We start from the raw sequence: 19,859 nt of genomic DNA, 5'->3' as shown, positions 1-19,859 counted from the left end.
CGTTTTAGTGTTAGGCCACATTATAATATGCTACATCCTTAGCATTGCATCCCATAATATAGTGCAATTTTCAAACCATTTGTGACAGGTTGAACAGACAGACTCGACACAGAGTTAATGAATATGTATGAGGAGGACAGCCCTGGGAAGGAGCCAATGTCTGACTATTACTACTACTATCATTTATCATTTCTATAGCGCTGAAAAGCATACGTAGCGTTGTACAATCAACACACAATAGATGGTCCCTGCTCAGAAGAGCTTACAATCTAACTGGACAAACAGAAAAACAGAAACATGATGGCAGATAAAGGCCAAATGGCCCATCTAGTCTGCCCATCTGCAGTAACCATTATTTCCTCCTCTCTCTATTGGCTAAGGCTCTTAACATTTGCATCTCCTCTTCCTATAGCCTAAGGCTCTGTGCACCTGCATTGTGAGGTCATAGAGCTACCCATCCGCAGTAACCATTATCTCTTTCTCTCTCTAAGAGATCCCACATGCCTATCCCAGGCTTTCTTGAATTCTGACACAGTCTCTGTCTCCACCACCTCTTCCAGGAGACTGTGCTACACATCTACCACCCTTTCTGTAAAAAAGTATTTCCTTAGATTACTCCTGAGCCTTCCACCTCTTAACTTCATCCTATGCCCTCATTCCAGAGCTTCCTTTCAAATGTCTCTATCATATCTCCCCTCTCCCGCATTTCCTCCAAAGTATACATATTGAGATCTTTGAGATCTGTCCCCATACGCCAGAAGTAGGGAATTCCTGGATTCTCCTTAAGGGGAACTGTTCCAGCAGTTGGTAATGGAATCCAAGTGGGATGGGGTCATACTGGACTTAGTGCTTACAAATGGGGAAAGTGTTTCTGATGTTACAGTGGGTGATCATCTTCAGAGCTGAAGCCAAAAGGGGTTTTCCAAATCTTCTAAACACACATAAATAATATAATATAGCCACAAACCATTTTCATACATATACCTTAAAGATTTTGTAAAATCTTAATAATACTTTTATCACCATACCTTATTATTAATGCTCTTAATTCTTAGACAGCACCATGAGGGGCCTAAACAGCATTCATAATGCACCCATTCAAAAGTTCAGTCATCAAAACCATATATGTATGAAAATAGTTTATGGATGTGGGCCATTAGTTCATCACAAACACCATCTTTATCACCTCTTTTGGGTACTCAACCCATAAAGCTTTCAAATCATCTCAAATATCTAGGTGTCCGTTTGGACTCCGCACTTACATTTCATTTACAAAATTTCATCAGTTGTGAAATCTTGATTTTATCTTTAAGAAAAATTAATTCTATTTGTACTTACATTGATACTTCGAGCTGCGAGTCTCTCATTTATGTCCTAGTAACTTCCAAATTAGACTATTGCAACATTGTTTATATTGGATTACTATCAGTATCTCTTAAGAAACTACAAATTATTCAAAATGCTGCTATCAGAGTTCTTGTTAATGCTCCGAGATGGTTCATAGACAACGGCGCGAAAGACAAAAGCGCGCGCCGCCACGCCGCTCTAAATTACAGTTTTTAGGGGCTCCGACGGGGGGTTTTGTTGGGGAACCCCCCAGTTTACTTAATAGACATCGCGCCGGCGTTATGGGGGTTTGGGGGGTTATAACCCTCCACATTTTACAGTAAACTGAACTTTTTCCCTAAAAACAGGGAAAAAGTGAAGTTTCAGTAAAATGTGGGGGTTACAACCCCCCCCACAATGCCCCCACAACGTGGCGCAATGTCTATTAAGTAAAGTGGGGGGGTTCCCCCCATGCCCTCCCCATCGGAGCGCTAAACACAGTAATTTAGAGCGGCGTGGCGGCGCGCGCTGCGCTCAATTGTCTGGGCGCGCCTTTGTCCCGGCGCACTTTTGACCTGACACCCTCCAAGATATGATCATATTTCTCCTTTTTTTAAAAGGAGTACCTTTGGCTTCCTGTTAAATTCTTCCTAACGCAATAAATACAGCAATTCCTTCATACAGGTGAATGACTAGAAAACCAACATGAGGTGGCTCCCTATAGGATTAACCTCTGTGTATTCAGCAACGTTACATATATAGACAGTGATATTCAATGTACAGATTACGAGTAAGTTAAAGACCAGAATTAATATTTAATTGAAACTAGTCACCATGTCAGCTGAATATTAGCTCTTGCAGATACAACCAGGCAAGACCAATTCTAGGTCTTTATTGTATGATATACAGGTGGCTGTAAAAAGTCATGCACAAGAGTAAAGTTCCATGGAACAGAGCTGACTATTCTTCAAGGCACTCTGGTGGTCATGTTTGTGTGATATATATATAGTGATGGGGCCAGGGGTAAGCCTAACTCTGGCAACCCGGCTCCCGCCCCAGGCGCAAGAATAGCGCTCTTTGGAAGACCAATCTGGAATAAGCACAGCAGAGAAAAAGAAAGGAAATAAAAAACCCTTTCCACCAATAATTTCCAGTTCCAAGTTTTATTATCCAGTTCAGCTTGCACTGGTTCTAATACAGCCACACTGGCTGATGATGCTTGGAAGGAAATTTTTCACAAACAAAAGTTCTCTTTTACAGCAAGTCCTTGCTTCAATCAGGAAAGAACCTCCCCCCAAAAAAATTAAAAAAAAATTTCACTTTAAACAGGGTTTCTTTCTCAAAGTTCTGCCATGCTTTGCACAGTTCTGGGCAGCATTCTGGTTTCAAGAACTTATATACAAGTGTTTAGCTCCACTCTTTTTAGGCTTGGCACAATTATTGTATTGAGTCCACTGTTTCTTCAAGAAGTTCTCCCCACCTGACTGCCTGAAGTATGAATATCCCACTGACCCTTCTCATTTCTGGGCCGTGGGCTGGGAACCATCCACCCTTGTTTTAATGCTCTAAGATTCCCCTCCCAAAAATTCCCACTATCAGGGATGTACAATGTCAGGTCACTGAAACAACTCAGGGCTTTATTTCTCCTTCTACCATTAGTTAGCTTTAACCCCTCCCCCACTCATTATACTTTGCTTGCATACAGGGGAGTCTGGTTTAATTTCTGTTGCTAACCAATCCTCACATTCACACACCAAACACTCATTCATTAAACTATCCCTCATGAGGACAGAAATGTTTCTTTTAAGTACTTTAGACCATTGTTATAGAGCAAACATTTGTTCCCTTCCCCCACTCATGCTGCATTCAGACATATAGTCTATGGCTTCTGGGATGCAGTCCATTTCATTCCCCTCAGAGATATCTTCCTCTACCTTCATAAGAGACTCCTCACTCTCTGAAGCTGGATACAAGCTATCCTCTGGAGCAGCGTTTGGCCAGCCCTGCTCAAGGAACTTTTCCCTTCTAGTTAGCCTTTGCTTGGAAAGCAAAGTTTTGTCAGCATGACTGTGCTGTGGGACAGGAGGTTTCCTTGCGGAAGGCAGTAAGACAGAGCTTCTAGCCTTCTGTCCCTGTTCTATATGGAACGTCCTTTCCTCCAGGTTCCTGATTGCCTCCCTCTGTCCTCAGCTGGCTTTAATTTATCCTGCTGTGAAACTTTCACTTGGGCTCTGAGCATGTTCTGCCTGTCAGCTCCACCCCTTTCCTTAACCCTTGCTGTGCCAGATTGCCTGACCAGAGGTTTAACCGGAGAATTGACAGATGGTTTATAAAAGGAATTATAGGAGCTTGGAACAGATATTCTGTTCTTCTCTGCCATCCTTTCTCTGTTCTGCCCTGCTTGTCCGAGTTAATGGGAAGCTTCCTTGGTTTAGGAATAGGCACATTTGCTTTAGTGGCAGAGTTTAAAGCAGATTTTGAACCAGTGATGGGAGCTTCCCTGTCACATAATTTTTTGGTAACATTAGAGAAAAGTGCTTTGTGACGTGTTATTTAGCCAATTATGAGGCTGGAGAATTTTATAGAACTGAGATTCAACTGATTGCACCTTGTGGCTTTAGGATATGTTCCTTCTCAATTTACAAGATGTGGACTTATGTATATTGATTTTATGCAGTAGATGCAGCATGGAAGAATCTCCTTGCTAATGCTTGCCTGTAGGTTTTGATAAAACATTTGTTTCCTCAATTTCAGTGAAAACAACCTTTAATTCTTGGGTTATCTGGAGCTAATTTTCTGCCTGAACTTTGAAGTAATCCAAACCATTCTGACCATTTAAAACATTACACTACCAAGAAATTTGTTCTGTGTGCAATTATACAGGATTCTCAACACTGATTACAACAGCCTCACCACCTCAGTCAGAACTTCTGCATTGAATCTGGATAGGCTCACAAAGTACAATATTTAAGTGAGGTATTTACAGAATGTTGAATTGGTCTTTTGACATTTTTTTCCCTTCTCTATTGTGGTTGACATACTTTTGCGATGAAAAATCTTTAATTGGGGAAAACAGAGGGAGCAGAGGCAAAGAGAGATGGCAAAGAGGAAGTATAGCCAACACTGTCTTTTTTTTAGCAGTAGCATAGCCACAGGGGGGCCCAGGCCCACCCACTTTGGGCTCAGTCCTACCCAATAGCAGCACACCTATGACGTGGCTGGCAGGGATCCTGAAGCTCACCAGCTGAAAACTCCCAACATCTCTTCTCCCCTGCATATCTTTCAAACAACAGATCTCCGTCAAGGAAAGGTTATGGGGCTGGCACAAGCAATATGAATCAATCACTGTTTACTGCCGGCGAATATCTGTTGGTTAAAAGGCACATGGGGGAAAGGGTGTTGTATGAGAGACCGGATCACCTGTGGGACCGATGTTCTTCTGCCCACCCAACCTGGGCCCAGGACAGCCTACAGTTAGTTTATTTGATATACCGCATTTCTTAACAATTGAAGTCAAATCAAGATGGTTAACAAAACAATGGGTACAGACCGATATTGTAAACAAACTGGGACAAAAGGCTATTCAGGGAAGGGATGAGTTATAATGTTTATAAGGGAAAGGGTGTCTGGCTAAGCCCGTTTCTTGGAATATTAAGGATACTTTAGGGCCGGGGTTCTCAACTCAGTCCTCAAGGCAGTAAGTCAGTCTGGTTTCGAAGGTGTCCACAATGAATAATGTGCATGAGATAAGATTTGGATACAATGAAGGAAGCCTCGTATATAAGCATAAGAACATAAGAATTGCCGCTGCTGGGTCAGACCAAGGGTCCATTGTGCCCAGCAGTCCGCTCACATGGCGGCCCTTTGGTCAAAGACCAGTGTCCTAACTGAGACTAGCTTTAGCTGCGTACGTTCTGGTTCAGCAGGAACTTGCCTAACTTTGTCTTGAATCCCAGGAGGGTGTTTTCCCCTATAACAGCCTCTGGAAGAGCGTTCCAGTTTTCCACCACAATCTGGGTGAAGAAGAACTTCCTTACGTTTCTATGGAATCGATCCCCTTTTAACTTTAGAGAATGCCCTTTCGTTCTCTCTACCTTGGAGAGGGTGAACATCCTGTCTCTATTTACTTCAGTATCTTGAATGTTTCTATCATGTCCCCTCTCAGTCTCCTCTTTTCAAGGGAGAAGAGGCCCAGTTTCTCTAATCTCTCATTGTACGGCAACTCCTCCAGCCCCTTAACCATTTTAGTCGCTCTTCTCTGGACCCTTTCAAGTAGTACCATGTCCTTCTTCATGTACGGCAACCAGTGCTGGATGCAGTATTCCAGGTGAGGGCGTACCATGGCCCAGTACAGCGGCATGATAACCTTCTCCGATCTGTTCGTAATCCCCTTCTTAATCATTCCCAGCATTATGTTCGCCCTTTTCACCGACGCTGCACATTGCATGGATGGTTTCATTGACTTGTCAACCAGTACTCCCAAGTCTCTTTCCTGGAGGGGGGGGGGTCTCTCCAAGTATCGCACCGGACATCCTGTATTCGTGTATAAGATTTTTTTTATATATTTATATACTGTGATCACGTTTTGATTTGATTTAGTTATCAAAGTTATTTAATATTTCTATGCCCATGTTATTTTGAGTCACAATGAAGGCAGTACATGCAAACGTGTCTCATTCGTTGTGGATATGCTGATCATCTGAATGGCTGGGTAGTCCTGAGAACTGGGTTGAGAGGTCCCCTATGTCCCCTATATTATGGGATATAGACAGGAGCTGCTGCAAATGACAAATGCCAGATGACAATTACAGTCCTGGATTAATAACTCAAGCAGAGCTATTTTGTTAGTGCAAACAAAAGCAACTGAATAACTGTGTGGAAGAGTTGGCAGTACAGTTAGCTGAGCTGATCATGCTCTCTCCAAGCTACATGCCATTGTCTCTCTTTCCCGTTCCCTTGACAATCCATTGATCTTCGCTACCATCGATTTGCATTCAGGAGAAATTTAGAGCCTGAGAGCTTGTTGTGGGCGCCCTTAACAATGGGTTGAAGAGCCTGTGTTGGTTGCCTGCCAAAACACATTTACGTAGGTTCTAGGGGGGTGAGGGTTTGAGGTAGGGAAGCCAGGAGATGAGAGTATTGTAAGGAAAAAGGGGAGGGAAAGTAAGCAATGGCCTGGTAGTATTCTTAGGTTCTATCTACTGGAGTCTCCGTCAAAGCTCATTCCAGTCCATCTAAACCATCCCAGCCACTGAAGCCCTCTCCAGCCCGTTCTCAACTCAATGTCCATATACGGGACACAGACTGTGCAAGTCTGCCCAGTACTGGCCTTAGTTCCTTCAATATGTACCTATATTCTGATTGGAGTTCATCTGGTTTCATCCCATGCTTGTTTGAACTCTGTTATCGTTTTCCTCTCCATCACCTCCCTCGGGAGTGCATTCCAGGCATCAACCACCCTCTCCATAAAGAAGAATTTCCTAACATTACTCTTGAGTCTACCACCCCTCAACCTCAAATTTTTGGTTTTATCATTTTCCTTTCTCTGGTAAAGATTTTGTTCTTCATTAATAATATAGACCCTATTGATTATTTCCACTCAGGTAAATCCCAGCTGATTCACATGCACACAAAAAAAGAGAGCAGCTGGGGGGGAGTCTTTTTGGTCACACTGAATGGATCTGGTCTTTCTCTGCCGTCATTTACAATGTTACTATGATCTCTATTTTGCTTCCAATTATCCTTAAATAACAAAGTTCCTCAGCCCATTTTCTTCAAGCTTATCCAAGTGAAGACAAATTGCTCTTAAATCAATCAGGACTTCTTATCCCAAACCTGAGCTGGATCCATTTATTTATGGGAGAGAAATGAAAGCAAATCATAATCCTCCTTGAAACCTTCAAGAGTTATAATATTCAATTTATCAGTCATAAACAAATCTTCATGCTAATGTGGTGATTCTCCTGCTGAACTGAATTTAATGGTTGCTTTTTTTAACTCAAAAAGTTTCAGACTGTCATGTTTCCATTTCTGCTGTTAGCTTTGCAAATGCTTCACATCAAGAAAATGTCCTTGATATGTGACCCGCTGAGCAAAAGGTACCAAAAGCAGGGTTACTGTTAACAGAAATATAGATTATAAAGGTCTGAATAAGTAAATTTGGGCAACTTTCATTTTTTGGCAGTTTTGTCTACTGTACTTTCAGTAGAAAGGGACTACACAATCTTTATTACAACTTTGATGTTTTTCTTGTTCTACATCCTAAAAAATGCAAGAGTATGTGACTTTGGAGGTTAATTGCATTTTTATTGATAAACATGTCTCTTTTTTAAGAGTTCCAATTAGTCTATACCTGAGTCTGAATTTGGCATAATTATGCAATTCATATCCCTCTATCTTGTGATATAAATAAGACATATATCTCACTTTTGGTACCTTTTTGCTCAACAAATCATATGAGAGGTGAGGCAAAAAAAAAAAAAAGTAATCCCTAGAGTTTTTGCTACCGCTTTGAATTTCTCTTCCTCTGTAAACCGCTCTGAGCTATTTGTGGTATTGCGGTATATAAAAATAAAGTTATTATTATTACTTACTGGAAGTCTGTATTCTGCAGCAACTTGGTGCTGCAGAATGAAGACTTCCGGGCCACACCAACAGTAACAGACTCACTCATTGCCGCTGCCTGAAGATTTAAAATGAGAGCCAGGAAAATGTATTTAAATACATTTTCTTTGAACCGTCTCATTTGACGGCTTTCCTCTCTATGAAGCGCCTTGAAAAAGGAGAAACATCAGTGTCTTAATAATTAATTTAAGCTCTCTTTCAGCAACAGATAACGTGATTTAGTTTAATTTGTTATTGTATTACATTCACTCCTAATTCTTTAATCTTGGATCCAATGTTGAGGACTAGTGTGGGATTAAGTTGAAAATTTTATTACCTTTTATGTAATTTTGGTTTATTTTCAAGTTTGGGAATAATTAATGATATGTTTTCTTGATCGCACTTTTCTGTACAAGATTATATGCTTGTTAAATAATTTAAAAATTTATAAAAAAAAATAATAAAAAAATGAGAGCCAGGGAAGGAGGTGGGAAGGGAGGTGGGAGAGCCATCTCTTCTGACCAACTGCTAATTGGGGGGGGGGGAGGCATGGCCCCTGTGGCCACCCCCATTCTGACACCCATGCATGCATTTACCATCCCTTCTGTAAAAAAGAATTTCCTAAGATTATTCCTGTGTCTATCCCTCTTAACTTCATCCTATGCCCTCTCCTTCTGGAATTTTCTTTCATTTGAAAAAGACACAGCTCCTGCACATTAATGCCACAAGATATTTAAAAGTCTATCATAATCACCTCTCTCTTGTCTTTCTTCCAGAGTACAGTGATACCTTGGATTACGAGCATAATCCGTTCCAGGAGCATGCTCGTAATCCAAAACGCTCATTTATCAAAGCAAAGTTCCCCATAGAAAATAGTGGCAACTCCGACGATTCGTTCTAGAACCAGGGGTCTGTTCCTGTCGGGTGCCAGGTGCTGCAGCGCCGTCTCCTCCGTTCACCTCCTCCGTCCATCATCCGAAGAAAACCCCACAGTGCTGCTTCGGGTGGGGGATGCATCTAATGTCCGCCAGCCGCCGGAGAACCCCGCAGTGCCGCTTCAGAGGGATGCCTCCTCCATCCGCCGGCCAGCCCTCCACGTCGAATGCCTCCCGCATGCTGGAGAGCCCCCACCCGAGCCCATGCAGCCGAGCGCCACCCCACCCGCACGCCACGCATGACATGCACAACACCGATGATTGACGCTGTGTGCATCACATGCATCGCACAGGCGGGACAGCACCTGGCTGCGCAGGCCCAGACAGAAGCCTGCACCCGACGTGGAAGGCTGGCCGGAAGACGGAAGAGGAATCACCCGAAGCGGCGTTTCCTGGGCTGTAAGTGCTCATGTATCGGGGCAGTGCTCGGTTTGCGAGTCAAAAGTTTGCTGAGTGTTTTGCTCGTCTTGCAAAACACTCGCAAACCGGGTTACTCGCAAACCGAGTTTCTACTGTATACATATTAAGGTCCCTAAGTCTATCCCCATATACTTTATGACAAAGACCACTAACCAATTTTGTAGCAGCCCTCTAGACCAGTGTTTTTCAACCGCTGTTCCGCGGCACACTAGTGTGCCGCGAGATGTTGCCTGGTGTGCCGCAGGGCCGCCGGGCCCGGAGCTGACAGGGGGCCCGAGGCAGGGGCGCCAGTAGCTCGCCAAGGCAAAGTGAGTCGATCACCCAGGACTCACTTTGTCTTGGCGATCTAATCTATCGAGCCGATAAGTCTTCTTCTCCCCGACATCAATTCTGCAGTTGGAAAGGAAGTTCGGGCCAGCCAATCGCTGCCTGGCTGGGCGGAACTTCCTCTCCGATTGTAGAATTGACGTCAGGGAGAGCATGCGTCGGCGTCGGCTTTGGGGCCTGTTATCCATTGGTGGGTCCTGTTCCCCGATAGCAGCAGCAGTGGCAGTGGCTTGGGGAACGGCAGGGAGAAAGAAAGAAAGGGGGCAGGCAGGGAAACAGAAGGAAAGAAGAGAAACAGAAAAAAAGAAAGAAAGGTCAGGGAGAGAGGAAGAAAAAGTTGGGGGAGGGAATGAGGTGTGGAGGAGAGAAAGCATACAGGCTGATAGAAGGGAAGAAAGATTGGATGCACAGTCAGAAGAAGAAAGTGCAACCAGAAATCACCAGACAAGGTAGGAAAAATGATTTTATTTTAAATTTAGCAAAGTGGAGGCAGTATTACCACAGTTTTCAAAGGAATTTGCCCAAATAACTTAATAGTTAACTGGGTAAATTCCCAGAGATGAAAACTTCCCTTCACTTACTATGCACAGTTCTGAATTTATATCTGCTGACTATATTTTACAATATGGTCACCTTTTACTAAACCGCAATAGTGGTTTTTAGCGCAGGGAGCCTATGAGCGTCAAGAGCAGCGCTGGGCATTCAGCGCAGCTCCCTGCGCTAAAAACTGCTATTGTGGTTTAATAAAAAGGATGGAGAGTATATTTGTCTATTTTTGTATGCTATAAAAACCAAATACAGAGAGAGACTGAGAGCTGTTGACGAAGAGCTACGTGTGTGTCTTTCTTCGATTCCAGCCAGAATATCAGCTTTGTGTTCAGCCAAACAGGCCCAGGTTTCGCACTGAATAAAGTATTTTATAATTTTTATTTCGTAATAAAGTAATTATAAAATACTTTCTTTGTGTTTATTTGATTCCTATTCAAGAGAATTACTTTATATATAGTCAATATAGGCAGAGAGTTAAATTTTTTAACATTTTCTAATGGTGGTGTGCCTCGTGATTTTTTTCATGAAACAAGTGTGCCTTTGCCCAAAAAAGGTTGAAAAACACTGCTCTAGACCGACTCCATCATATTTATATCTTGTTGAAGGTGCGGTCTCCAGAAACGCACACAGTACAGGGTGCCCACAAAAACACTCCAAAATTTATTGGAATGTTCTTTCACCTTTGAGGCTATAGTTTCATTAACTCATAAAGTTTCATATGGTATCTGTTGATTACATACACTCGATGTGCGCCCCACCTGTTCCTTGGCAAACATTGACGTGAAAATCGAGCTCGGACCAAACTCTCTGAAGCATATCCGGCGTGATTGTGTTTATTGCTTTAGTGATACATTCCTGCAGATAATCCATAGTTGCGGGTAGTGGAGGTACGTATCTCCAAAGGAAAAAGTCACAAGCAGTAATGTCCGGTGATCTCGGGGGCCACTTGAGGAACACCTGGTCATTTTATCGTGTTGCATTGTCTGAAGGTTGTAACTTCTGCACAATTGCAGCTTATAAGGGTGAAAGTGCAAGCGATTGTGTAAGATCTTGCTAACCGTGCTTTTCGGGACTTATTTTTAAACATATTCCAATAAGTTTTGATTTTGTAACCATTTAAAATCAAGGAGTGTTTTTGTAGGCACCCTGTATTTCAAATAAGGCCTCACCAGAGACATATACAATGGCACTATCACCTCCCTTTTCCTACTGACCAATTATCTCCCTATGCACCCAAATATCCTTCTGGCTTTGACTGTAGCCTTTTCTACCTGTTTGGCTACCTTAAGATCATCAGACACAATCACCCTGCTCTTCTTATTTATTTATTTATTTATTTATTTATTTAATTTTCTGTACCGTTTTCCCAGGGGAACTCAGAATGGTTTGCATTAATTTATTCAGGTACTCAAGCATTTTTCCCTGTCTGTCCCGGTGGGTACACAATCTGTCTAATGTACCTGAGGCAATGGGGGGATTAAGTGATTTGCCCAGAGTCACAAGGAACATTGTGGGCTTGAACCTATGGTGCTGAGGCTGTAGCTTTAACCACTGCGCCACTCTAGAAATCAAAATGTAGTAAAAGTGAGCCAAGTAAAGGACAATCCAGCTATTGTGACATCACTGATGAGGTTGGCTCTTAGGCATTGGTGGAATGAGGCATTATGACATCACAATACCAGCTCTGGTTATCAGAGGCTGAAACCTATCACACTATTTATTCAATTTTGTATAATATTTTCCAAAGGGAGCTCAGAACGGTTTACATGGGTTTTTTCAGGTACTCAAGCCTGGTGGGCTCACAATCTATCTAATGTACCTGGGGTAAAGGGGGGATTCAGTGACTTGCCCAGGGTCAAAAGGAACAGCATTTGCCTCCTATACTATATCATTCTCTTGGATTGTTGCAGCCCAAGTGCATAACCCTGCATTTTTTAGCATTAAATCTTAGTTGCCAATTACCAGACCAATTTTCAAGCTTTGCTAGATCCTGCCTCATGTTATCCATACCTTCCGAGGTGTCTAACCTATTACAGAGATTGGCATCATTCGCAGTATCACTCGCAAAGATGTTAAAAAGAGCAGCATTTCACCATTTGCAGTGCTTGCACTTCTCTTGAAATAATTGAAAACGGCGGTGCGTTGGCCAAAATGAAAGAAGGATAGGGAGGGAGCATAATCAGTCCACAGAACGCTAGGTTGCTTTTAAAAGCCATTAAAATAGCTCAAAAGAACATTGCTTCCTGCCCTTTAAATAAAGCCAGGTATGGAGGGATACAGGGCTTTTTGTAGCTGAGCAATGAAATACATAAATAATAGCAAAAGAAAATGAATGTCCATTTTTATTACCTTGTTGTTGTTTCACTTCTTAGCATATGTAATTTGCAAACAGCATGCAGCAAACCTAAACGTGAAACAATATGAAATGACATGGATAAATGCATGGAAACAAAATGAAAAACTAGACTAGATTGTGCACATGCCTAATGGGAATTTAGGAAACAGAGAAAAAGAAAGATTAGACAAAGAGAGATACAGTACAGTAGACTCTCAGTTAACCGGCACCCATGGGGATTGGTAGATGACGGATAAATGTAGTTTCTGGTTACTTGAGAGTTATTATTAAAAACAGGCCTAACTAATACTATACCCCACACTATGCCATACCATAAACCAGGGGTAGGGAACTCCGGTCCTCGAGAGCCATATTCCAGTCGGGTTTTCAGGATTTCCCCAATGAATATGCATGAGATCTATTTGCATGCACTGCATTCATTGGGGAAATCCTGAAAACCCAACTGGAATACGGCTCTCGAGGACCGGAGTTCCCTACCCCTGCCATAAACTGTTCCAGACAAACTACTGGACATGTGGTAGGCAAAGCATGGGCATACTCAGGTGTGGCGTGCCAAGCTTATACTTAATTTCCACCAGAAATTGATTTTAGTTTCATTTTTATTTAAAGTATTACAGTATTTCTTATATATATATTTTTTTCTGGTTGCTTGAGAGTTCTGGTTAATTGAGTTCCGGTTAACAGAGAGTCTACTGTAGATAGATTGTGAGCCTGACAGGACAGACAGGAAAAAACACTTGAGTACCTGAATAAATTCATGTAAACTGTTCTGAGCTCCCCTGGGAGAACAGTATAGAAAATTAAATTAATAAATAGATGTACAATATGCATTCCTTTGCATTACTCATGACGGAATACGTGTTGCACTTTAACCTACTGTAAGCCAATTGAATATTTAGTATTTTTCAGGAGCATCAGATATGGGGCATTTCCATGTGTTTATTTATTCAAGTTTGTACCACTTGTTTAAAAAATAATCCACAATGACCTAGAACAGGGGTAAGCAATTCCGATCCTCGAGAGCCACAGGCAGGTCAGGTTTTCAGGATATCCACAATGAATATGTATGAGATGAATTTGCATGCAGTGCCTCCTTGAGATGCAAATCTATCCCATGCATATTCATTGTGGATATCCTGAAAACCTGACCTGCCTGTGGCTCTCAAGGACCGGAATTGCCTACCTCTGACCTAGAATGCTGACTTCCTCACCAATCCAACTAAGACAGGGGTGTCAAAGTCCCTCCTCGAGGGCCGCAATCCAGTCGGGTTTTCAGGATTTCCCCAATGAATATGAATGAGATCTATTTGCATGCACTGCTTTCATTGTATGCTAGTAGATCTCATGCATATTCATTGGAGAAATCCTGAAAACCCGACTGGATTGTAGCCCTCAAGGAGGGACTTTGACACCTCTGAACTAAGAGCAACAGGGCTGTAGAATCAAACTCAAATAACCTGCATACCATGTAGGACTGCCAAGATGCTTTTGCATAGCACCACACTTATTGAGCTCTCCAAAGATAAAAATATCCATCCCGATGCTCCTTTCTCCAGTGCACCCTAGAGAGAGGCAGGCTGAGGCAGGATTCTGTCTGAGAGTAGTGGGAATTTAGGAAGATATAGTGCCAGACTCTCCTGCCCCTCATCTGTGTTGATTCATGTAACACAATAAAACAAACAAGCAAAAAAAAAAAAAAAAAAAGTTCTGAACAAGATTCCCTTTATCCCCCTCATTACAAATTGCGCGTGTAATTGTGGTTGTTACTCAATGCGTAATTTTATTGCATAACAAGTTAATTAGCACTGATAATTGGCATTTTAACAAACAATTATTAGCATTAATTAGAATCAATTAAAGGTTATATGCATAAATTTAGATGTGGGGTCAATATAGGGGGCACAGGAATGGGAAGATTGGGGGCATTTCTTTAAATTAAGTGCGTAATTACAGAATATTTTTTGTTGGTGCAAATGGCAGCGCTTACGTTTACTTGCGTGTCCTGGTCATAAACACTATTCTATAAACTGCGCCTAACTTTAAAAGTGGCTTATAGAATATCACTTTTTTCGGCGAGAATTTTTGGGTGCCATACATTGCCCTATATGTGGAAATGATTTGCATAGATTAGAATTAGTGCCCTGAATCATAGTAGAATGGAGCTAGGGTCATTGGCCTTAGCCTGGCAGCTGGGCTGGTGATTAATTTGTTTGGCTCTCTCCAAACAAAAAGGTTTTCCATTGTCCCTGCCTGAAGTTATAACAGTTGTGGAAACTTGGTGCTTGGTGACTGGTGCAATTAGAAAGAACAAACCAGGGGAAAACAAAACCACAGATATAAATACAACAAAACATTCGAACAATTCTATGACTCAATGACTCGACATGTCCATGTTTCGGCCAAAAGGCCTGCCTCAGGAGTCTTGAAAATCACGAATGATGATATACCAGCGAGATGCTCTGCACTAGTCCATACACATTTGAATTTGAAAGCTAAAACATTCCCTATTGGGACAGACCTATGCGAGTGGTAACATTCTTTGTATATCATCATTCGTGATTTTCAAGACTCCTGAGGCAGGCCTTTTGGCCGAAACATGTACATGTCGAGTCATTGAGTCATAGAATTATTCGAATGTACCATTGTGACATTGGAGAAATAAAGATCTTCACATTATCAGATGAATTGGAGGACACTTTTTTAGTGCACATCATTCTGATCTGGACAATTCCATTCTGTTTTGTTGTGGTGCAATTAGAACACATATGCCTCTTGAACCAGAGTTGGCGAGAGACAATGCTAGACCTGGGGCAAACACTGTTAAGGGGTCCACTGCTACCCCTGGTCCTCTATTTGTCTGGAGTCATTGAATTAGGGTTGCCAGATTTTACTATAGTAAAATACGGACCCCCTAGGCCCTCCCAGTTCCACCCACCCCTACCCCATTACACCCCAGTCCCACCCCCAATCCCGCCCTGGGCCTGCCCCAGCCCCGCTCCCCGCTGCTTGCTCTCGTCGGGCAGGAGGAAATCTGCTCATGCACGGATTTCCTCCTGCCCAATGCAATTTAGAGGCATCTGAACCCCCGGACATGTCCTCAAAAGGGGAAATCCAGACATCTGGTAACCCTACATTGAATGGCAGGCAACAGCGATCGAGAGAGACTGCTCAGCTGGCAACAGATCCTTCTTTTTGCCACGACCTGTCTATGCAGAAACAGGAAGTTACTTCACAGGAGGCAGGACGCAGTAGGAAGAATGACCTGTGTTTGGCAGAGCAGTCTCAATCACTGTTGCCTGTCTTTTAATGACTCTAGGCAAGCAGAGGATGATGGGAGGTGGAATGGAGGGAAGATGCTGGATCTGGCCTGGGCCCCCATTGGATGCTGAGCCTGGGGGAATCTTGTTCCCCCTGCCCTCCCCTCTTGGCAGCCCTGTCTTGAACTGAGATGCAAGTAAAACTAACTGCCAGAAAACCTGAACAGGCTTGCTCTGTTTCTAACCTGCAGCCGGAAAACAAAATCTTAGAGCAGCATTTTTTTTAAAGCCGATCTTGGAGCACCCGTTAACCAATCTGATTTCCAGTGAATATGTATGAGATATGCACTGACTCTACTACATGCAAATATACCTCATGCGTATTCATTATGAATCTCTCAAAAAGCAGGCTGGGCAAAAATGCACTCCAGGTCTAGGCTCAAAACCTCATCTTAGAAAATGAACACCAAAAATCAGAGCCTGAGCCAGAGACACACAGCTACAGCCCTCAAGGGTTATGGACAGGTCTTGTATGCAAGGCATCCAAAATGAATATTCATGACCATGCATTTGGGCTATGAACCACATGGATTTGTATATTTTGAAAATCGAACTTGTTGTGACCCTATTGATATATTTTCGATATTCTGAAAATCAGACCGGCTGTGGACTTATTTCTAGAGCAGCCTCTATCATCTGCAACAACTATGCTGTCTCTCACCATACTTTGAGAAGGCAAATCTTGCCACAGTAGTTCATGCCATGATACCATTAAGGCTGCATTACTGTAAAGGTTTTAAGGAAGGTTTGGACCATTTTGTGGAGGAAAAGTCCATAGTCTATTACTGAGAGAGACATGGGGGAAGCCACTGCTTGCTCTGGATCGGGAGCATGGAATGTTGCTACTCCTTGGGATTCTAGAATCTTGCCACTCTTTGTGGATTCTGCATGGAATGTTGCTGCTCCTTGGGATTCTAGAATCTTGCTACTCTTTGTGGATTCTGCATGGAATGTTGCTACTATTTGGGGTTCCGGAATCTTGCTTACTCTGAGATAATGGAATGTTGCTACTCCTTGGATTTTGGCCAGGTACTAGTGAGAACGGGCTACATGGCTTGATGGACCTTTGGTCTATTCTTATGTTCTTATGTACTGATGTGCACCAATTCCAATTAATTTAGAATGATACAGCATGGCTGACAGAACATTTTTAAATGATGTAATCACATCATATCTGCAAAAACTTCATAGCCTACAGTACAATACAGGGCTAAAATTTTAAAACTCTGTGTCTGATCTTCAAGGCTCCGAAAGGAAATGGGCCAGAGAACTTGAATAACAAGATCTCCTTCTACACACGTCCAAGGTCACTAAGGTCCACCCATGGAGTATCCCTAACCACACCCTCTCCAAAGGATATGAATAGACATGACAATCTCCAATGATCCTTATCCAGAGTAGCTCCAATAATGGAACACATTCCCAGAAAGTATTTGCCTAATGCAAAATTACCTCTACTTTGGGGAATCAGGCAAAAGCATAGATCTTCTCCCAGGTCTTCAATGGAAGGAACAAGTGGGTAACTAGTCACACATACGAGGAATAATATCAACTGCATGTACTGTAACAGGACTTTCTTCTCCAACCTTAACTGGGACCAGTTTCATGCACCTTTTATGACTCTGTGTGCAATTTTTTCTTTCATTGGTCACCCATATTTCTGTCTAACTCTTGCTATTCGGCAGTATTTTATCTGTCTAAATGCTCCACCTCCACTTATTATCTGTGCTATCTATTAAGATGTTTTTGAGTGTTTTGTGTTGACACTGGGGTTCATTTTCCAAAAAGAAAAATGTCCGAAAAGTGTCTTAAAGGGGCAGATCAACATTTTTCTTGCCAAACCCGTCCAATTTGCTATTTTTGAAACCTATTGTTCATCTGCAGTGCGTCTAAATCTCAAAGAAGTGTGTTAGAGGCAGGGTGGGGGGGGGGGGGTGAGACTAGGGTGGGCTTATGACTTGGACATTTTTCTGCCATAATCAAACATTTAAGAATACGTTCATGGCACAGTTTGGATGTTTGGGGCTAGACCTGTTTTAATAATGAGCAAGTGCCAAAAAGCTGGCCAAACTGACCAGATGACCACTGGAGGGATATAAACATGACCCCCCCCACACACACACACACACTCTCCCAATGGTCACTGACCCCCTCTCTTCCCCCACAGATGTGAATAAAATAGTACATACCTGTCTGTATGATATCTTCAGATGTTATAATAATAATAACAGTTTATATACCGCAGGACCGTGAAGTTCTATGCGGTTTACAATGATTAAAAAGATGCTACAAACTGTGTAGAACTTACATAGTTGAAGAATAGTGGCTAACAGTTTAAGGGAACAGTTGTAATGGGGGGGGATTGAGATGGGAGAGATAGAGCAGATCCGCTACCTAGGTATTTCAATAACAGGTATATCTTTAGGTGTTTTCTAAATTCACCTTAGTTATTTGCGTTTATAATTAGTTTTTCCAGGTCTTTGCCCCATAATGCCGCCTGGCCAGTCCTAGTAGAGCAACAAGCAGATTCCTGGAGTCGCCTAGTAGACAGTGTAGTCAACCATAGAGATGGGGAGTCAGACCCATACCCCACACTTTGTTGTAGGCAAAGAGTTGAGCCACAGTGAGTAATAGCTGAAAAGTATGTTGATAGTGCCAAAGTGAAAGCTAAAACAAAAGCTAGATCCTTGTTGGGACTTTCTCCTGCCTTTTTTCCTGTTTGCTTTTGTGCTTTGAAGGCATGTTTTCTCTCATTCAGCAGGTTGAATATATTTTAATACACACTAAAATTAAATAGCATGGGGAATATTCTATAAATAGCACTGAAAGATGCTGAAATGTGTGAAAGGGAGCCTGACCTTTATAGAATACCAGCATAGTGCGCAGGTCATGCCTAACTTGGGGTACCAGACTTTCGCCTGATAGAAACAGGTCTAAGTCTGGCGCCCAAATATTAGGCCTAGATCAATACTATTCCATAACTTGGCGCCTAACTTTTGGGGAACATCCATGATCTGCTCATGTCCCTCCAATGGCTGCATCCTCTTTTTGGTTGCACAAGAGAAAAGTTAGGGATCGAGTTATGGAATACTGTACGGGGGAGGACCACGTGCGACTTCAGTCAAGCACCAATTAAGTGGCTGGTCAGTGCCAATTTCCTCCTTAAGTTGCATGGGGATCGCAGATCCGTGTGCAAATACTGACACTCAACATTCCATGACTTATATAGAATCCGGCGATATATGTCTAGCTCAGAAAAGAGACCTGTTGTGGGAGGAGTTGCAATATACCCATGCATTTGATAAATTATTTGAATGCACACACTTTAGAGCTCATTTGGAGGAGGTATAGCTTGTGCAAAAGCATTTGTGTGCTAGACTGATTCTGGATAGCTATTTTATTTTGCCTTCATAATATAAGTAAAAGAGAGATGCCATTTTATGGGGACAATTCTACAACTAGGTAGTACAATTTAAGCACCAGATATACAGTATTTACACTGAGCGATAGTCTATAATAAAACACATAGCACTTATTTATTTATTCAATTTTCTATACCATTCACCTAAAGGAGCTCTGAATGGTTTACATAAATTTATTTAGGTACTTAAGCATTTTTCCCTGTCTGTCCCAGTGGGCTCACAATCTCTCTAATGTACCTGGGGGTAATGGGGAGACTAATGGCCTCTTTTACAAAGCCACGCTGCGCTAAAGGCCCCGAAGCCCATAGAGATTTAAAGGGCTTCGGGGCTGTTGCCACGCGGCAGCCGCTAGCGCTGCTTTGTAAAAGAGGCCGTGACTTGCCCAGGGTCACAAGGAGCAACATGGGTTTGAACCCACAACCTCAGGGTGCTGAGGCTGTAGCTTTAACCACTGCACCACTCTAGAAATCAAAATGTAGTAAAAGACAATCAAGCCACTGTGACATCATTGATGAGGTTGGCTGTTAGGCATTGGTGGAATGAGGCATTGTGACATCACAATACCAGCTCTGGTTATCAGAGGCTGAAACTTCTCACACTATTT

General features: G+C 42.4%; 1 protein-coding gene across 1 annotated transcript in view; it reads right to left on the bottom strand.

Moving 5' to 3' along the window:
* Positions 1–19,859, bottom strand: part of UTS2R (urotensin 2 receptor) — a 112,344-nt gene that overhangs the window by 70,256 nt on the left and 22,229 nt on the right. The window contains exon 2 of the mRNA XM_033961714.1: positions 12,510–12,564. The gene's annotated coding sequence lies outside the window, so the exon portion shown is untranslated. The remainder of the gene's footprint in view (positions 1–12,509; positions 12,565–19,859) is intronic.

Source organism: Geotrypetes seraphini, chromosome 10 (genome assembly GCF_902459505.1).
Source record: "Geotrypetes seraphini chromosome 10, aGeoSer1.1, whole genome shotgun sequence".
Lineage (NCBI taxonomy): Eukaryota > Metazoa > Chordata > Amphibia > Gymnophiona > Dermophiidae > Geotrypetes > Geotrypetes seraphini.
Note: the sequence above shows the minus strand (reverse complement) of the source record. Positions and strands in the feature narration are given on the sequence as shown.